Source organism: Cupressus sempervirens, chromosome 6 (assembly GCF_028749045.1).
Source record: "Cupressus sempervirens isolate cs-2001-9-10 chromosome 6, ASM2874904v1, whole genome shotgun sequence".
Taxonomy (NCBI): Eukaryota; Viridiplantae; Streptophyta; class Pinopsida; order Cupressales; family Cupressaceae; genus Cupressus; species Cupressus sempervirens.
The window spans coordinates 635283918-635301171 of record NC_143123.1 but is presented as its reverse complement, the minus strand read 5'-3'; the positions used below and the strand labels follow the sequence as shown (position 1 = coordinate 635301171).

The following is a 17254-nucleotide window of genomic DNA, read 5'->3' as shown; positions in this document are numbered from 1 at the left end:
GAAAACATGCCTTCCTATAAACCAAAACAAACATAACTCTGACATTGATCCAACAACTTATTAAACTTGGAATTTATTTCGCTTAAACTAAACTTGGTATATGGAAGCAGCATATATAGTATGAGACCATCCCCTTTGCTTGTTTCCACTGCAAAAAATCCGAACTTGGAAGGACAGACTCCATAACCCTCTTAACTACCTCATTTAATTCCAATCCCTAGTCCGTAATCATGGCTGCAATATACACATTAACTTTTCAGTGATGTTTTTCTTCCTGGAATAATGACCCTAAGGTTGCCTCAACAGCCCAAATTACTCCAGATGATAGTCATTTGAGCAAAAGTTTCAGATGGCGATCCACACCGGCCCAGACAATGCCTCCTGCTGCTTCTGGGTGTGAAAGGTGAAGGTCGCCTCTATTAATCTCCCATTTTCTTCCTTGACAAGTCTCACTACAAGAAATAAAACCACTTGAAGAAAAAATACCATGCAAACACATTGCCCATCGCAAGTTAAAAAGCCACCTTGCACGCTCGGCTTTTTCCTCCCTAGCTGCAATTAATGAATGTCTTTTTCCAATAAAAAGAAACGTTGTCAATCCACCCCTATTAATCATTTCCCTTCAAATCAATAACTCTACCACCTCGCCACATTCTAAAAAAGTTAAAAAAATCATATCTGAACAATGGTCAAAGAGCTATTTACAAATATTAAAGAAACATTATAAAGCCAACCTTGCCACATCATCCTCCCAATGGTCAAATCTTTCAAATTCCCCTCCCTCAATAATTTCAAATTTTGTTGCCCATTTTGACGAAGTGTCTGCCTCTTTATTGCCTTCCCTTCCAATGTGGCTGACTTTAAAGTCTTAAAAGCTAGTTAGAATTTAAGGCGGATTTGTGTTAATATCTGGTGGAGAAGTGTGTGAAAAAGACGGATGGATAGAGGGGAAGATGGCTTACTTCGGCTGGTCACATTTTGATATTAAAATCTGTGTTGTCAGCAGTCCCAATTTTCTCTATGATGTGAATGAATATCCCTAATAGGACAGAAGATGAGAAAATTCCTTTGGAATAGGGTATGTGAGGAAGATAAACTCCCTTTATTGGCTTGAGAGAGGATATGTCAACCTAAAAAATATGGAAGAGTAGGCTTAAAAGATTGGCACTTGATGAATGTAGCCTTGGGAGCAAAGTTGGAGTGGAATCTTTATCATTGTTCTGATCAGTTATGGGTGAGAATTCTCAGAGCAAAATATCTCGATTCTCAGGAGCCTGAAAGAATTTTGACTATAAGAAATCCCCTTCGGAATCGGCTATTTGGAACTTCATCTCATCTTGTCAATATGTTATCACGGATCATGTGTCCTAGTTGGTGGGAGATGTAAGGTTATCTAAATTTTGGGAAGATTCTTGGAATGGCTACCCTGCTCTATATGATTCCCCAAATTATGAGGAGGATAAGGAGGTTTTGTCAAGACTATGGGGAGATAGAGTGTCTGATTATATAGAAAGAGTAGAGGGGCCCTATGGGGAAGAGTGTAATTGGAAGAGCTGTGATGTTGAAGAGTTATCAATTCAGCAAAAAGGCTTATTGCAGGGTATTTTTCAAAATAGGGAAATTTGTAGAACTGATAAGGAGGATAAGGTTTTTTGGTGTGCCTCTTCTTCGGGGGACTATTCGATAAAGTTGGGTTATGAGCTGATTTCTAGAAAATGGAGCAATGCTTTGAGCCTAGGAACTTATGTTGGAATAAGGATTGCATTCCAAAGGTTGGGTCCTTTGCATGACTAGTTGTGCAAGGCCGCATTCTAACTGATGATCGGAGGATGAGATTGGGTTTCAACGAGCCCAGTAGATGTGTAATGTGCAAACATGGGGAGGAATTTGTGCATCATCTTCTCTTGCAGTGTCAGGCTGCTCAAGACTACTAGGCAATGGTAAGGAAGAAGCTGGATTGGTAAGGGCCATGGATGAATTCAGTAAAGGATTTATTTGTAAGTTGGTCTAGGCCTCCTTCCTAGTCTTTTTCGTCAAGCATTTGGATGCTTACCCCTTCAATATTGGTTTGGGAAATCTGAAAGGAAAGAAATAGACGGATTTTTCAGGAGAAAGAGGAGTCTCCTAAGTGGTTGTTGTGGCAGATTAATTATTTTGTGGAAGAGGTTATGAGTGTTGCTACCTTTAGATGTAGTCTTACAAAATTAATGTTTTCAAAAGCTAACAGTGTGATTCAAAAAATGTGGCCAGGTATAAAGATCATGAAGGAAGGATGTTTCAAACAGGCCTCTATCAAAGGGAAACTCTTGTTGAGGCTAAGTGGGAAGCCCCAGAGAAGAGATGGACAAAAACATATTTTGATGGTGTTGCAAGTGGGAATCCATGTCCATCAGGGGCAGGGGTTATTGCCAGAGATTGGAATGGAAGCAAAACTTGAAAAGGGAACAAATAATTTTGCAGAGATTGGGGCAGACCTTTTGGTTGTTCAATGTTCGAGAATTTTTGGAGTAAAGAAGTTGCACTTAGAAGGTGACTCTTTGATTATGATTGAAGCCATATGACTTGATCAGAGAATAAGCCATCAGTTATGATTGATCACCCATAACTGATCAGAACAATGATAAAGATTCCACTCCAACTTTGCTCCCAAGGCTACATTCATCAAGTGCCAATCTTTTAAGCCTACTCTTCCATATTTTTTAGGTTGACATATCCTCTCTCAAGCCAATAAAGGGAGTTTATCTTCCTCACATACCCTATTCCAAAGGAATTTTCTCATCTTCTGTCCTATTAGGGATATTCATTCACATCATAGAGAAAATTGGGACTGCTGACACCACAGATTTTAATATCAAAATGTGACCAGCCAAAGTAAGCCATCTTCCCCTCTATCCATCTGTCTTTTTCACACACTTCTCCACCAGATATTAACACAAATCCGCCTTATATGACCTTGAAATAGAGGAATGCCTAAATACTCACTTGGAAGAGATCCACATCGGATATTTAGAATCCTTCCAATAGCTCTCTACCTGCACACCGGGATATTGGAAAAGAAAATTTCTGACTTATTCCAACTAATTTTCTTACCCGAGACCTTGCCATAGAGATCCAAAGTACTTTTCATCTCACTTGCTTCACTTTCTAAAGCGTCACCTACTAAGAAATTATCATCTACAAATTGTAGATGAGAAACAACCTCCACACGTGTTGCAACCTTCACCCCCTTCCATGAGACTTGATCTCTCTGCCCAGCAATCAATCTACCTAAAGGGTTAGCCATAATTAAAACAAAAGGGGGAGAGGGGGTCCCCTTGTTTTATTCCCTTGTCAAGCTCAAAAAAACCTTGTGAATTGCTATTTGCCAAAATTGAAAAATGCAGGGTAGAAATGCAACTCCCCACCCCGTCCACCCATTTCTTATCAAAGCCAAACTTCAAAAGAACTTTAAGCAAGAAGTCTCTGTCCACCTCTTCATAGGCTCTCTTTATATCCAACTTCGCCATTATTTTCTTCAATTTCCCTACCTTAATAGAATGAATCATTTCATGAGCTATAATCACCCCTTCATAGATGGATCTGCTTGAGGAAAAGCCACTTAAGATGAACAAATCTAGAACCCTTTTTAGCCGATTTGCCATCACCTTTGATATAACCTTGTAAATGGTGTTACACAAGGCTATCGCTCGAAAGTCCTTGAAGGTTTCCAAAGCATCTCTATTGGGGACTAAGGCAATAAAGGTGTTATTTAGATCCTTTAAAACAAAACCTCCACACCGTGATTCTTCAACCACCTCCCAGATATTCTCTTGGAAGAAGAGTGCTGGAAAACCATTTGGGCATAGGGCTTTATCTTTATCTAAACCACAAAGAGCACTTTTAACTTCTGCCATGATCACCATATCCAACAACATTTGATTTTGTCCTCTTGAGAGCTGGCTAGGGATAACATTCAAGACCTCATCAACGTCAACTTGATTCAGCTCACCTCTAAGTTCTCTACTTTGGAAAAAACAATCGACTTCTTATTGATATCCTCAAGATCTTGCAACATCCTCCCATCTTCAGCTTTAAAGAAATAAGTCATGTTAAGAACCCTTTGCATTGTAACATAATTATTAAAATACTTTGTGTTTCTATCCCCTTCATTTAATCATGTTTCCCTCAATTTCCATCTCCAAAAACCTTCTTCCCTTGTCAACACTTCCTCATATTCTTTACTTAGGGATTTTTCAGTCTCAAAGTCCTCATCCCTCATCCCAAAGCTGATCACCTTGTCATTTAAAGCTTTTAGGGATGCTTCTAATGACAACTTTTTATCAAATATGCTATGGAAATGTTCCCTATTCAAAATCTTCAGCCGCTTCTTAAGGAATTGCAATTTCTTAAAAAAAATAAAAGCCTTGTTACCTTCTATTCGTGGAGCATTTGTCCACCACTCCTTTACCCTTTCCAGAAACTTCAGCTCGTAGCCACATTGCCTCAAATTTGAAAGGGCATCTGTTCGAGGATGACTCTTCCGGTAGCCTCAATCCTATCGAGAAGTGATCAGAGCCGTAAATGTAATGTCTCCGTCATAAAATAAATGTACTTAATTAAACTTTGTAACGGGCCGATTGATTTAATTTATTTTAGTCCCATTTTTATTTTTATTTTTGTGTTCGAAGTTTGTGTCATTGTTGGCTATCTTTGTACACCCTCGGAATGGTTTCCTGATGGGTATTTAAGCACGGCTTGTAGGAAGTCTTAGGTATGCTTTTGGTATTTTTCTTTGTACTGCGGATTCCTATCGGAGTTTAGGAGTGTTTGCCATTTCAAAAGTGAAAGATCTTCCCTATTTGGCTCGTGCAATTTCGGTGGGATTCAACCCTCACCCTATTCCGTTGTTGCATTGTACTTCTTCGCTCTGATCGGAAAACTAGAGTACCATCATATTGTGAGTAACTATTGGTTCAATCCCTTCTTTGTTCTGTGCACTTCCAATTTTTCTTATCTCTATTATTTTATGGATTCTGTGTATGTATTTCCGTCTGTGTGATTCCCATTGCTCCTTCCTCATGCAACCATCCATTTGTACTGCTCATCATATCCTTGTACGGTTTGGGCTTCCAAATCTTCTATTTGAGCCATCGTACGGCTGATTACAATCACCGTACCACCTGCTACCAACTCTGTACGGCTGGGCAACCTTCCACTGTACGGCTAACTGTCTTCCACCATACAGATTGCCTATCTATCCTCCACCGTATGGCCTTCAAATATTCGTATGGCAACTTAGTCTTCCTTCCACCGTACGGGCTAGACAAATCTCCACTGTACTGCCTTTGCTCACTGTACGCCCGTCCAATCCCATCATCCTTCTGTACGGCTTAGTATTCTCATCATATGGCTTGTGTGGTCTTTCGTACGGGGCTCCTGAGCTACCATCCCTCACTCCACTTCGTACACTAGTCATATACCATCGTACGACTCAATTTTCCTTTCCAATTCCATCCCGTACATCTTCCTATCCTGTGCATTTGGGTTTAATTCCGTACGGCTATTATGGGGCTCCTGTACTCGTTTTAGTTGGAGCTAGTTGGTACATTCAATTTCGTACGGCTATTCTGGGGCTCCTATACTCGTTTTAGTTGGAGCTAGTCAGTACATTCAATTTCGTACAGCTATTTTGGGGCTCCTGTACATTCCCAAGCCGCCGCTCTAGCAATCTTTTCCTTACAAGTAGAAATCACTCTTTGTTCTTGTGAGGCCGAGAGCAACATAACCCTTTGCAACAATTTCTCCTCCTCCAAGCCTTTTCCAGACCCATACGCCACACGTCCATCTGTTCTTGATCCTCATTGAGGTAGTGTACACAGAGCATTAGATCCTCTTTGATAGATAACAGTTGCATCCACACCCCTTCCCTAGTGTGCAACTCTATTAGCTTGGGTAGAGGGTGACAAGCATTCCATTGAATGCAGATAAGGGGAAACATTTCCGAATTTACCTTGTCAACCATATCTATCGTTTTCACATATTTACCAAGCTTATCCCCTATTAATCTATAGGATTCTTCGTTCTAGTATTCTTGTGGGAGGTTTCTTATTAAGTTTGATGATCTCCTTTTTAGGATCAAAGTTTGTTTCCTATGGCTTCATATAGAAACCTTTACCCTCCAAAATATATTGCCACTATTCAGAATCCACTCCTTATCATGCTTACACCCATCAGTTACCATATAAAAATCGTTTTCTAGAATTTTAAACCCATTACATGCCCCCATTTTTTATGACACTAGTTTTTAACTTTTGCTACCATTGGTCATTCCCCACCCCATTTCATAAAAAGAGCATGGGTTTTTAAGAAACTCACCGAATCCTCCCATACCTTAATATTCAAATCTAGACCCACAACTGTGCAACTGGTATGAGCTCGTTCCTCAATCTTGACCTTTTCTTGGTCTCTAGTTGTTTTGGGTCTCCAAAACTTTTGAGCTATCAAACTGAAGCAATCGTGCCTCCTTGATTCCTTGATGTGAATATGTTCGTAGGATGCTTTGATGTTCCCTTCTGGAATCTCCCATTCCCTTCTTTGCCATCATTTGGAGCTCACACCTTTCGATTCCCTTGTGGATCTAGGCTAGTCTAGCTTGATCTGATAGAACCCAATCTGTCACGATCGGTATACGGCCAAATTTGTCTGTTAGGCTCTTTGTAGCAAAATCCCTCATGGTGTTTAGAATTACTGCCATCATTCCTTTGCACTTGTCCTTTCTGCCCATACGACCACCATACCTGCCTCTAGTGAAACCCTAAATCCCTTTGCTGCTACATCACTCTTTCAATAGATATGCTCTTGGAAATATACTTATTTGGTAACCATAAAATTGTCAAACGCTAATCCTTGAATCAATGTGGTGGCCTATTTTGTGTTGGCTATGGTCAAGGAAGGAAAATAAATAGGAAAAGTATAGGGACCTTGAAAACTCCTGTCAAAATCTCCGGAAAAAAAACACATGAAGAGGTGGAAACCATTTCAAAGGAGACAAGGGGCCTTTCACATAACTACTGCTGGCTCAAGAGTTAGAATTGCTAATTTGAGCACAAGGAGCATAGAGATTAGGAGTTTATGAATGAATTAAAGGGGAATGAACTTCCTATTAACTATAGGATTATGGCCTTTAGGAGGCATTGCCTGAAGTTTTATAGGGTCTTCGCACATATGCAAATATAGCATCAATGCCAAAAACAAGTTTTAGGATTTTATGAAGCGGTATCTTTTGTATTCTGGGTTGCAATACTAGCATCTTTATCAAATTGAGCTCATCCATGTTATACAAAACATTGGATGTTCTTGGTGGATTTTGAGGACCATAGAAACTAGGAATTTGAGAACGAATTAAAGGAGAATGAGCTTTCCTATTAATTGAAGGATTATAGCCTTTAGAGGGCAATACCTAAAGTTTCACAAAGTTTTATTGTTTATCCCATTCCCAAATATTGTAAGATATTCATGTAACATTAAAATTGGCTTATTAGAGCATAATGCAAATTAATAAAAAATGTCAATTTAATATTATAAAATGGGCAAGATAGTGATAAAGGAGAAATAAGACGAAAGATAGGAGAAGGATGTTCATCTTTGAGCATTAAAATAAGAAAGGCAATTCATTTTCTACATGCTTGATTTATTATTCTTGATTTGGCTATTTGAGTTTCTCTTGGAGAAAAATTGGGAGAGCTTACAACTTTCTGTTTAGACTTGAGGACAGAAACCTTCAAGCTATTTTGGTGGATTGGGGGAAGAGCTGATTCATCATTGTAGTGGATTCGAGACGGAGTTCATGCTGAGCTTATGTGTTCTTTTTTAGTTTGCAATCTGATTGTTGTCACTGTATCAAGATTGGATATTTGGTGATGTTATTGTATCTCTGGTTATTATATTACAATAGCAAATCTAAAGTTTTTTAAAACTGAGCTTTTTAATGAGCATCTATTGGTTCATTTGTTGGTTTTATTTTGCATAAATTCTCTATTATATTTGTCTGAAAATTATATGCGAAGAATTGGGAAAAATATCTAGTAGGATATTACAGTGGTATTAGAGCATTGATCTTGCCATCTCGTGAAGGTTATTGATACATATTGTTTTATCAGAAGGGGTTTATTTTAAGATACAAATTCACAGGAAGTATCATTGTGTTGGATGCTTAAATTGAATTAAGATTATTGAGGAAAATAAGGTTATTCAAAATATTTAATATTATGGTTAAAACTTTATGAAATCTCCATATTATATCCTAAGTACCAGATTATGAGATTTATGCATGAAGAGCATCAAAGGACCTTTACTGTCATTACTCTGTGAAAGAACTTGTATAGTTTGAGTGTTCACTGGTATTTCAAATATTGGTATTATGATGGCATCTTATTTAAAGGTATGAAAGCTACAGAGACCAAATTTCATACATCTACAGGTCTCAATTTCCTATTTGGCTCATTTTGTCCAGTGTTGGAACTGAAATCTAATAATCTTGTTAATGAATGAGGGGTCAGTCTTTCTTGGCGTAGATATTATTGGATGACGAAGTATTGGATTTTGTGATGTCAGGAGTACTGATGACGTTTCCTCTTTTTAACATTGGCAAAACATGAACCTTGCAGTATGGTTCCATTGTTGACAGGGTTGTGAGTCTTAGCTGAGATTGAGAAAATAAAATGCTTTATTGAGGACATTTACAGAGAATTGAAACTACTTTATTCTAAAAAACCAAGGAATTAAAATTTTGCATCGAAGAATTTGTTGATGCAGAAATATATATTGGCCTGAATTGAATTGCCTATGTCAGGATGGTTATTGGGCGATTCGTTCAAATCTACACATTAGAAATTCAAAACATAATATTTGAATGGGGCCATTTGATTACTTGTCGATTATGGTTGGAGCTGTGAAATATTAAATTTTCTTTTGGCTAATTGATAAAGGTTAAGATGTATCATCATTGTGATTGGTTTGAGTTTAGGCTGAGGAATCGTTGAAAATAAATGTGTGGGGTGAATTATTTCAAGACTTTAAACTGTGCTAATGATGACAAGAAAACAATTGTAGCAGAATTCCTTTTCTCAGGTTGAGCCAGTAATACAAAATTGATATTGTTGTGGGTCCCGAATGTTGCGAGCAAGCTGTAATGAATAGGAGCATTACTATCATGATCGTCGGGTTGTCCATATAATGAGATTGGTTCTTTGCGTTAAGTTCTGAATGGGTATTGTGAACCATGCATCGAGATTCTTTGCAGTATTTGTGTCCTTGCAGTTACTAGGTAGGAGAATGGTAGTGCTTGGGCCGTTACAAAGAGATCAATTGCTCAGTTTGATTTGACTGATAACTAGGGGAAGAGTTCGAATTGTATTTGATTAAACAAAAACTTGGTGTGAGCCTATTCATTGAAATTGTTATCTTCTTCAATTTCAAGTTCGGTTATGAGTTAAAAAGAAAGAGAGGGGTCGTATTTCTTGAATAAATGTTGCTGAGCCATTCACTACAGCTGCAGATTGTGTTGTGAAAGTAGGGGGTAATGTCTGAATTTAATGATACAAAGCTATGAAAGTTGCAGAAAGATTGTGGCGTGAAATAATTCAAATCTGGGTAGCTATGTATATTGACTTACTCTGAATTAAGATCTTTGTATCAACATTGGACTTCTAGGATCTCTGTGCATGTTTTGAAAATTGCAGCCCATTTCCAAATTATAATGTGCATTCTAAGTATGCAGGTTGAAGTTGTTGGCAGAATCTTAGTAAATCAGAATGGTATGGTAAGTGTTCGACTTAATTAATTTTGGGAAGTTTCCAATATTACTTCTTGAGCATTTAAATGAGAAAATCCTTAGCAACCAAGTTTGGCATATGATAGCTATATGAGGCAAGACATTTAAAAATTGGTTACAACAGGGTATGTCTAGTCATACCATGAGTGCTGATGGAGTTTTAAGAGCTTTTAGCCAAGTGTTCCAGGCATGAAAATTGAAGACATTGCTGAATTCTTTCTCTAATCTGCACCTTGATTCTCTCAAGACAGACATAACATCTCACATTAGAATGAAAATTTGAAGGCATTCTCTGTTTTTCAATACATCAATACAATTTCATTAACAAGGTCTTTGCGAAGAGAAAAGTGAAACAAGGTGGATTCAAAATATTTTAAGATCTAAATATGGCATCAAAAAATAGTTGTGCTAAGATACTTTATGAAACATGCAGCAAGTTGGGGTAGGAAATACAAATGAGAGAACATACTCACATCACTTTGATCAAATTGGAAGGATGTTTAAGCATGGTCGAACAATCACCCTTTGATCTATTGCAAATCACTATTGTTCCTATAGTGACTGCATTGAATCCCCACAAGTGGATGAAGCACTCAGATAGCGAGATAAGGTTGTTGGCTGCTTCTTGTTTGATAGAGTTTACAAGAATTTTAGCACCTCAAGAACCTTTTGAAGAAGACATGATGAAGGAGGTACTTAAGTTTATGGTTGATAGTTTTCAAAATCTTGGGAAAATTAGTAGTTGTCATTTCTCTAGAAGGTTTGCCATACGAAAATCATTTGTAGAAATCAGATTGTATAATCTACTACTTGACTTGGGATTGTATGATTTAATTCATTCTATGTTTTAGCATTTCTTGGTTACAATTGAGGAAGAGCACCATGCAGATATTTTTACAGTTATAGAAACCATTATGATTATGACATAAATGAGAGTGATACTCATTTTCAGCCTCTTATGCATATGCTGTTATCAATATCAAGGCAAGAACACGATACTTCAAAAATTGCTCATAAGCCTATTAACAAGGTGCTCAAATAATGTGAGCCAAAAATTGAGAAGTGCAAACAACAATAGACTAAAGAAGAATTACAAGAAATGGGCATAATGGTTTTAAGATCTCTAACACTGAGAAAAGAGTAGTTCTATTTCACATGCCAACATACCTTGTCTATTGAGCACATTTGTCAGAATACAAGGAAGAAGAGTCAGTTCAAGAAGAGCAAGTTAGTGTTTAGGGAGTTGAGGACTCTTTGGTTCAGCTTCAACATAATGATGCTCAAGCTTGCGAGGTGATGGAATTGGCTATAATCAATAGTAAGGGTTATGAAATTCTCTTATTTGGAAAATTGGAGGTTATTATTGACAAATATAATGGCGATCACAATGTTGAAAATGAATCTCTCCATGAGGATAAACTATGCGAAAACAATGATGTAATAGTTGAAGAGACAATGCATTTGGAGATGGAGGAAAATCAAGAAAATGATGTAACTGAAAATGAATATAATTCTAGCATTCAAGAAGTAGAGCAAGACGATGCTACTATAGGGACCGATGTGAAGGATTAATCAGAAATTTCATTTCTAGTTGATGATTTTGGAGCGTATAATTTGGAGGATAAGCTGAAAGTATCAGATGATATGGTCATTGCAGCCTTAGTACATTTTGATATCATCCTTAAAATCATTGAAGAAACCTTGTGGGAAGTTAATTGTGTGTAAAAGGAGAAGGGAATAACAGATTAAATCAATAGTGCATACCTTCACACTCTTAAGAGGGCATTGGAAAGAATGAAAGAAGTCTACTTGAAGTTGCTCAAATATAAGGATATGGCTATGAAACATGCAAAAGATAAAGAGAAGGAAGGAGGTAGATGATCTTTGTCTTCATTTGAGTATGACTTGCTACTCCTTATATCAAGCTGAAAATCAAATTTCTATGACAGCCACTCCCATCGAAGATGGTCGTAAGTTTAAATTCAAGGAAATCGTACGAATGGTAGAATGGATTTATACCCTTGGTGAAAGTGAGGGTGAAAATAATATTTCCATTTCACCTTATCCAAATGAGACACATTATGGCAAAGAAGACCTTAAGGACCCCCAAGAAGTCAACTACGAGTATTCTAATTTTTATATCAGTAGGTTAACCAAAACTTTGCAGCTAGATTAGTTCCACTCTTGCCTTTGGGGGGGGTGATCGTATGGGTCCTATAGGCTACTTTAGCCTTGTGGATGTCATTAAAATCTATCATATCATATCATATCATTATCATGTGGATAAAGACGAACCGAGTGGTTCTAGTTCTTAAACTATGTTTGATGGTGATGATTTCATTGATGGAGATATTGATTTGAGTGATGATACTTACAGTGAATAGATGGTTTCTATAAATTATCTGGATATTTATCACCGAGTCTTTATGAGATGACAACTATTTATTTACTAGCTGGTGATTTTATCTATATGCCTTCTTCGATTATCAATGGTTGTCTCGCTTGATCTATCATTATATTTTCAGAATCAGCATGGTCCACAATGAGTATTGAGTTGTATACAGATCGGTGGAGTCACTTTTACTTGAGGGATATTCCATATGAGATGTTTGCTTTTCTAGTTTAGTGGCACAGTGATGACATTGTCGACATTCTTGAGGCAACATTTTGAGATTTGATGAGTTGGGGGATGTATTTGGTATCTACTTGTTCAGTTGGCTGATTCAGGAGGTTGGTGGTTCATTAGGCATTTGTTTCTACTCATAGGATTGTGTCGACATGTTGATTTGGGATCTAGGAGTTAACAAGATGGACTCTTTGCATTATGTGGACTATGTTAAGTTGCTTCAATATCTGAGACTTGACACAATAGTGTTCAAAGTAATGTAGCAAGAAGGTGCAATAATAACATGGGATCCAGGGATCATTGTGGTAGATGGGTTGTATTCTTATTTTTGGTACCACAACATGACATGTAGTGGCTTTAGAGTTACCAATGTGGGCCATAGAGGTGCTCGTAGATGGATATTAGATCTTGGTATTGGTTTGTGGACTTATGATTTCTCAAGGGCGAGCAATCTCAAGGAGGGAGGATTATAATGTCCATTTTTCTTGGGGATTCTTAATTTTAAAGACATTTATGAAACATCAAAATTGGCTTACGAGAGGATAATTCTAATTTATAAAAAGATCAATTTAATATTACAAAGTGAACAAAAAGGTTACAAGGGAGGATTAAGACAAAAGACAAGAGAAGGAAGTTGAAGGGTCACATCTTTGAACATTAAAAGAAGGAAGGCAATTCATTTTCAGCATGCTTGATTTATTATTTTGGATTTGGATTTTGAGTTTCTCTTGGAGAAAAATTGGCAGAGCTTATGCCTTTTCAAGACTCGAGGATAGAAACCTTCAGGCCATTTTTGGTGGATTGAATGCAGACCCTATTCATCATTTCAGTGGATTCAAGATGGAGTTGACACCAAGCTTACAAATTCTATCTTAGTTTCCAATCTGACTATTGTCACTGTATTAAGATTGGATATGCGGTCATGTTATTGTATCGCTGGTTATTATAATACAATAGCAAATCTGAAGTTGTTTACAATTGAGTATTTTAATGAGCATCTGATGGCTCATTTGTTGGCTTTATTTCTTTATTATATTTTTATGGAAATTATTTGCGAAGAATTGGGGAAAATATCTAGTAGGATATTACACATATGCAATTTAGGATAATTTTAAGGCCATAAACACATTTTAGGATTTTATGAAGCAATATCTTTCAAATTGAGTCTCATAATAGTAGCATTCTTATCACGTTGACCGTGTTAGACAAGCAAGCGAGCCCATACATTCAAATGTGCACTATTTGGATTATGATTTCTTATGCTTGTAAATTTTCTAACGTCTGTAATGATGGGTTATTGATGCATAAAAAATAGGCACACAAGCACTTTTTTCTTGCTTTGAGAATTCTTCTTTTGAGATTTATAATGTATTGGCAACACAGAAGTAACATCGAGTAAGTGGATTGATAGTGTAGCAATAGCTAGGAAATAATGAAATAAGGTGGATGAGTGGTTAGGTTCAGTTAAATGAGGGCAGAGGAGGGAGTTAGGGTTGGTTAAATAAGTATGAGGTTATCAGTTTATTGTCATAGATTGAAGGATGGACTTTTTAGTCAGACTGCCATCAACTGAGGACCAGATTGACAATGATTGAGGAAGCATAGAGTAAAGGAAACATCGAAAGGAATATAGAGTCACTTCAGTACATTATAAGGCTTGTGATATTTTCACAATAGTTGATGGCATTTGGAGACGAATCCCTTTAAGCATTGCAGATCAATCATCTAGTAGACAGAAACCCTTGAAGAGCAGATCAAAATTGACATATAATTTTTATAACTGTTCTAGATTTGTATGGGTATCAGATATTAAGTTTAGATTGTAAGCTGTATTAGACTGATGAACTTCAAGCATGTGTTTGAATAAAATACTATATTACATGAAGTCTTGCATTGGGTAATGGGGGAATAAATCTCAGGGATGGAGGGACCAAGGGCCTATATTTGGGGACGACAGGGGGATAATGGTGGGACAGTCTCTAGATCTGCCAATGAGCCCCATGTCACTAATATTCCAGCTTCTCAATCATTTCCTACCCAGTCTCCTAAGTTGGTTATTAGCAACCTTGGCTTTGCTACCAGAAGATCTTCTATCTGGCTCCCTATTTATTGTATTCGCCTGATTCTTCCAACCCACATTATTCCAATATGGAAACCCTTTACCCACTACTATTATCTTTTACATTTGGAAACAATCTATGTTGCTTTTTTTGCCTGCTTCCTTGCTCATTATTTGGCATTTGTGGGTCTTGACATTAAACCCGTTCATTCTTTTCTCTAGATGAACCCATAATTCGACCTCAGAAGTGCTTTGTTTTACCTCAGATCCTTGTGCAACCCCAATCATCTCAGTCTTAAAGCCCTTGGGCTGTTGTGATGCAAATTCTAACTGTGTACATGGTGACACATTTACCCACAGAATAATTTTATGGTTAGCCATTGCATTCTCCCACATTATGCCTTCATATCAAAATTTGATTTTGTCATTAAGGTTTTGATAAGAATCTCGCAATGGTGGCTAAGTGCCTATCAAATGCCTAATCTGCATTTGCATTGTTTAATACTTATTTATTTGCATGGTCATTTACTAAGTCCCTTGAATGATTTCGTTCTGTTTTATAGAGTGCATAGTTTGCCAAAGTATCTGCAAGTTTATTGCATTCCCAGAAAAGGTGCTGTATTGAATATAATTTCATTGAGCTCAGCTGCTTCCACTTCTGTTCCATGATGTTTTTGATCTTACAGCTTGTAGTATGTTTGTTTTTGACTGCAATCTTCTTCTACATATGTATTTATATGTCTTTTTTCCTTGCTTTGTGCAAGCTTGCCGGTTAAGTGATATAGTCTGCACTTCAGCCTTGTTGTTGGTCCCACATGTAAGCACTTTTGGTGTAACCCAAACTGTTTTCCTTTTCCACTCTTTTGTTACTCATCCTGCACTGGATTCTCATGGATTGCTGAAGTTATCATATATATGATTTCATCGTGAAACTTTTGCTTATAGAGTGCATAGTTTGCCAAAGTATCTGCAAGTTTATTGCATTCCCGGAAAATGTGCTATATTGAATATGATTTCATTGAGCTCAGCTTCTTCCACTTCTGTTCCATGATGTTGTTGATCTTCCAGCTTGTAGTGTGTTTGTTTTTGATTACATGCTATCAGCATAGAGTCTTCTTCTACACGTGTATTTATATGTCATTTTTTCACTTGCTTTGTGCAAGCTTGCAGGCCAATTGATATAGCTTGGACTTCAGCCTTGTTGTTGGTCCCGCAAGTAAGCCTTCTGGTGTAGCCCAAACTGTTTTCCTTTTCCACTCTTTTGTTACTCATCCTGCACTAGATTGCTGAAGTTATCATATATATGATTTCATATCGAAACTTTCGCTTTCCCTTTCTATTCCTGTCCTCACAATTGATCTTCCAGCTTGTAGTGTGTTTGTTTTTGATTGCATACTATCACCTTAGAATCTTCTTCTACATATGTATTTATATGTCGTTTTTCCCTTGCTTTGTGCAAGCTTACTGGCCAAGTGATATAGCTTGCACTTCAGCCTTGTTGTTGGTCCCACGAGTAAGCACTTCTGTTGTAGCCCAAACTGTTTTTCTTTTCCACTCTTCTGTTACTCATCCTGCACTAGATTCACATGGATTGCTGAAGTTATCATATATATGATTTCATCTCGAAACTTTTGCTTTCCCTTTTTATTCCTGTCCTCACAACATTGTAAAACAGGGAAAAGATTGCTGATCTTTTCAGAATTTCGTTGTGTTCAACAGCTTACTAATATTTTATATTTTCTTTCAACACACGGGTCAAATTATTCTTTTGAAGGTTAATAGTGATGCCATTGAGTATCGCAACACTTTTCAAACTTTCAATTTTATCAACTTTGAATGTTACTTTGCTGTTCTTATCCTGGGAAGACGGTGGAACATAGAGGAAAACAGATTCTTCTTCGGATTTTTTGTTTTATACAGAGGCTGACTTGTAGTTTAGAATCAGATAATGATGCAATTGGGGATCATTATACTTTTTGAGCTTTCCATTTTGTCAAATTTTGCTTAATTTATACTCTTCATTTTTCTTACTCTATATTGCCATGAGTCTTCTTACATTTAATTTTGGGAAGATCTATCACACATGTTTTCTTTCCGTGTCATAGTAGTTTAATCTGATTCTTCATGTGCTTATTTTTCTTGCACTTTCAGTTTGCAAATACTCAACAGCTTTATTTCTGATTGATAAATCTCTTATGCTGTTTTTGGCCTATTTATTCCTGGCTACTTATTGCTAAACTAGCAAATAAGTTCAAGCATTATTTTTCCTTTGCGATTCAGTTTCTGTCATTCTTTCATCAAAGATCAAAGTTAGGATTTGTTTTTAGATTGGGGAAGCATGGAGTTTTATACCCAAAAACACAGACTTCCACATTTTTCAAGCTTCATACTTTTTTCTTCTCTTCAGCACTCTGTGCTTGTGGAAAATGAATTTGTATTTACTACTAAATAATGGGTTTTCATACCAGCATACTTTGTTGGTTAAACAATAAGTTGATGATTACTTAATTGAGGACAATACCCAAGCTTAAATCCACTACCTTATTAGCTGTGTTGGCTTTGGACCTTGTTAAAAAAATTCAAATCAAAGCAACATGTTGATGCCCTGTTGGGCAGGTTGCATGGATGTTGTTTCAAGGCATAATTCAGTTAAAACTTCTTAAGTGTCAAAACTGTTAGGAATTTGTTAACTATGCATTGGAAAAAATCATGATCTTTCTTATTCTATATCAGAGTGGTGCTTAGTCTCTATACTGTA

At 37.0% G+C, this 17254-nt stretch overlaps 1 protein-coding gene across 1 annotated transcript in view; it reads left to right on the top strand.

Annotated features, from left to right (window-relative positions):
• Window positions 1-17254, top strand: part of LOC149553829 (histone-lysine N-methyltransferase ATXR3-like protein) — a 104150-nt gene that overhangs the window by 20654 nt on the left and 66242 nt on the right. The gene's annotated exons all lie outside the window — the stretch shown is intronic.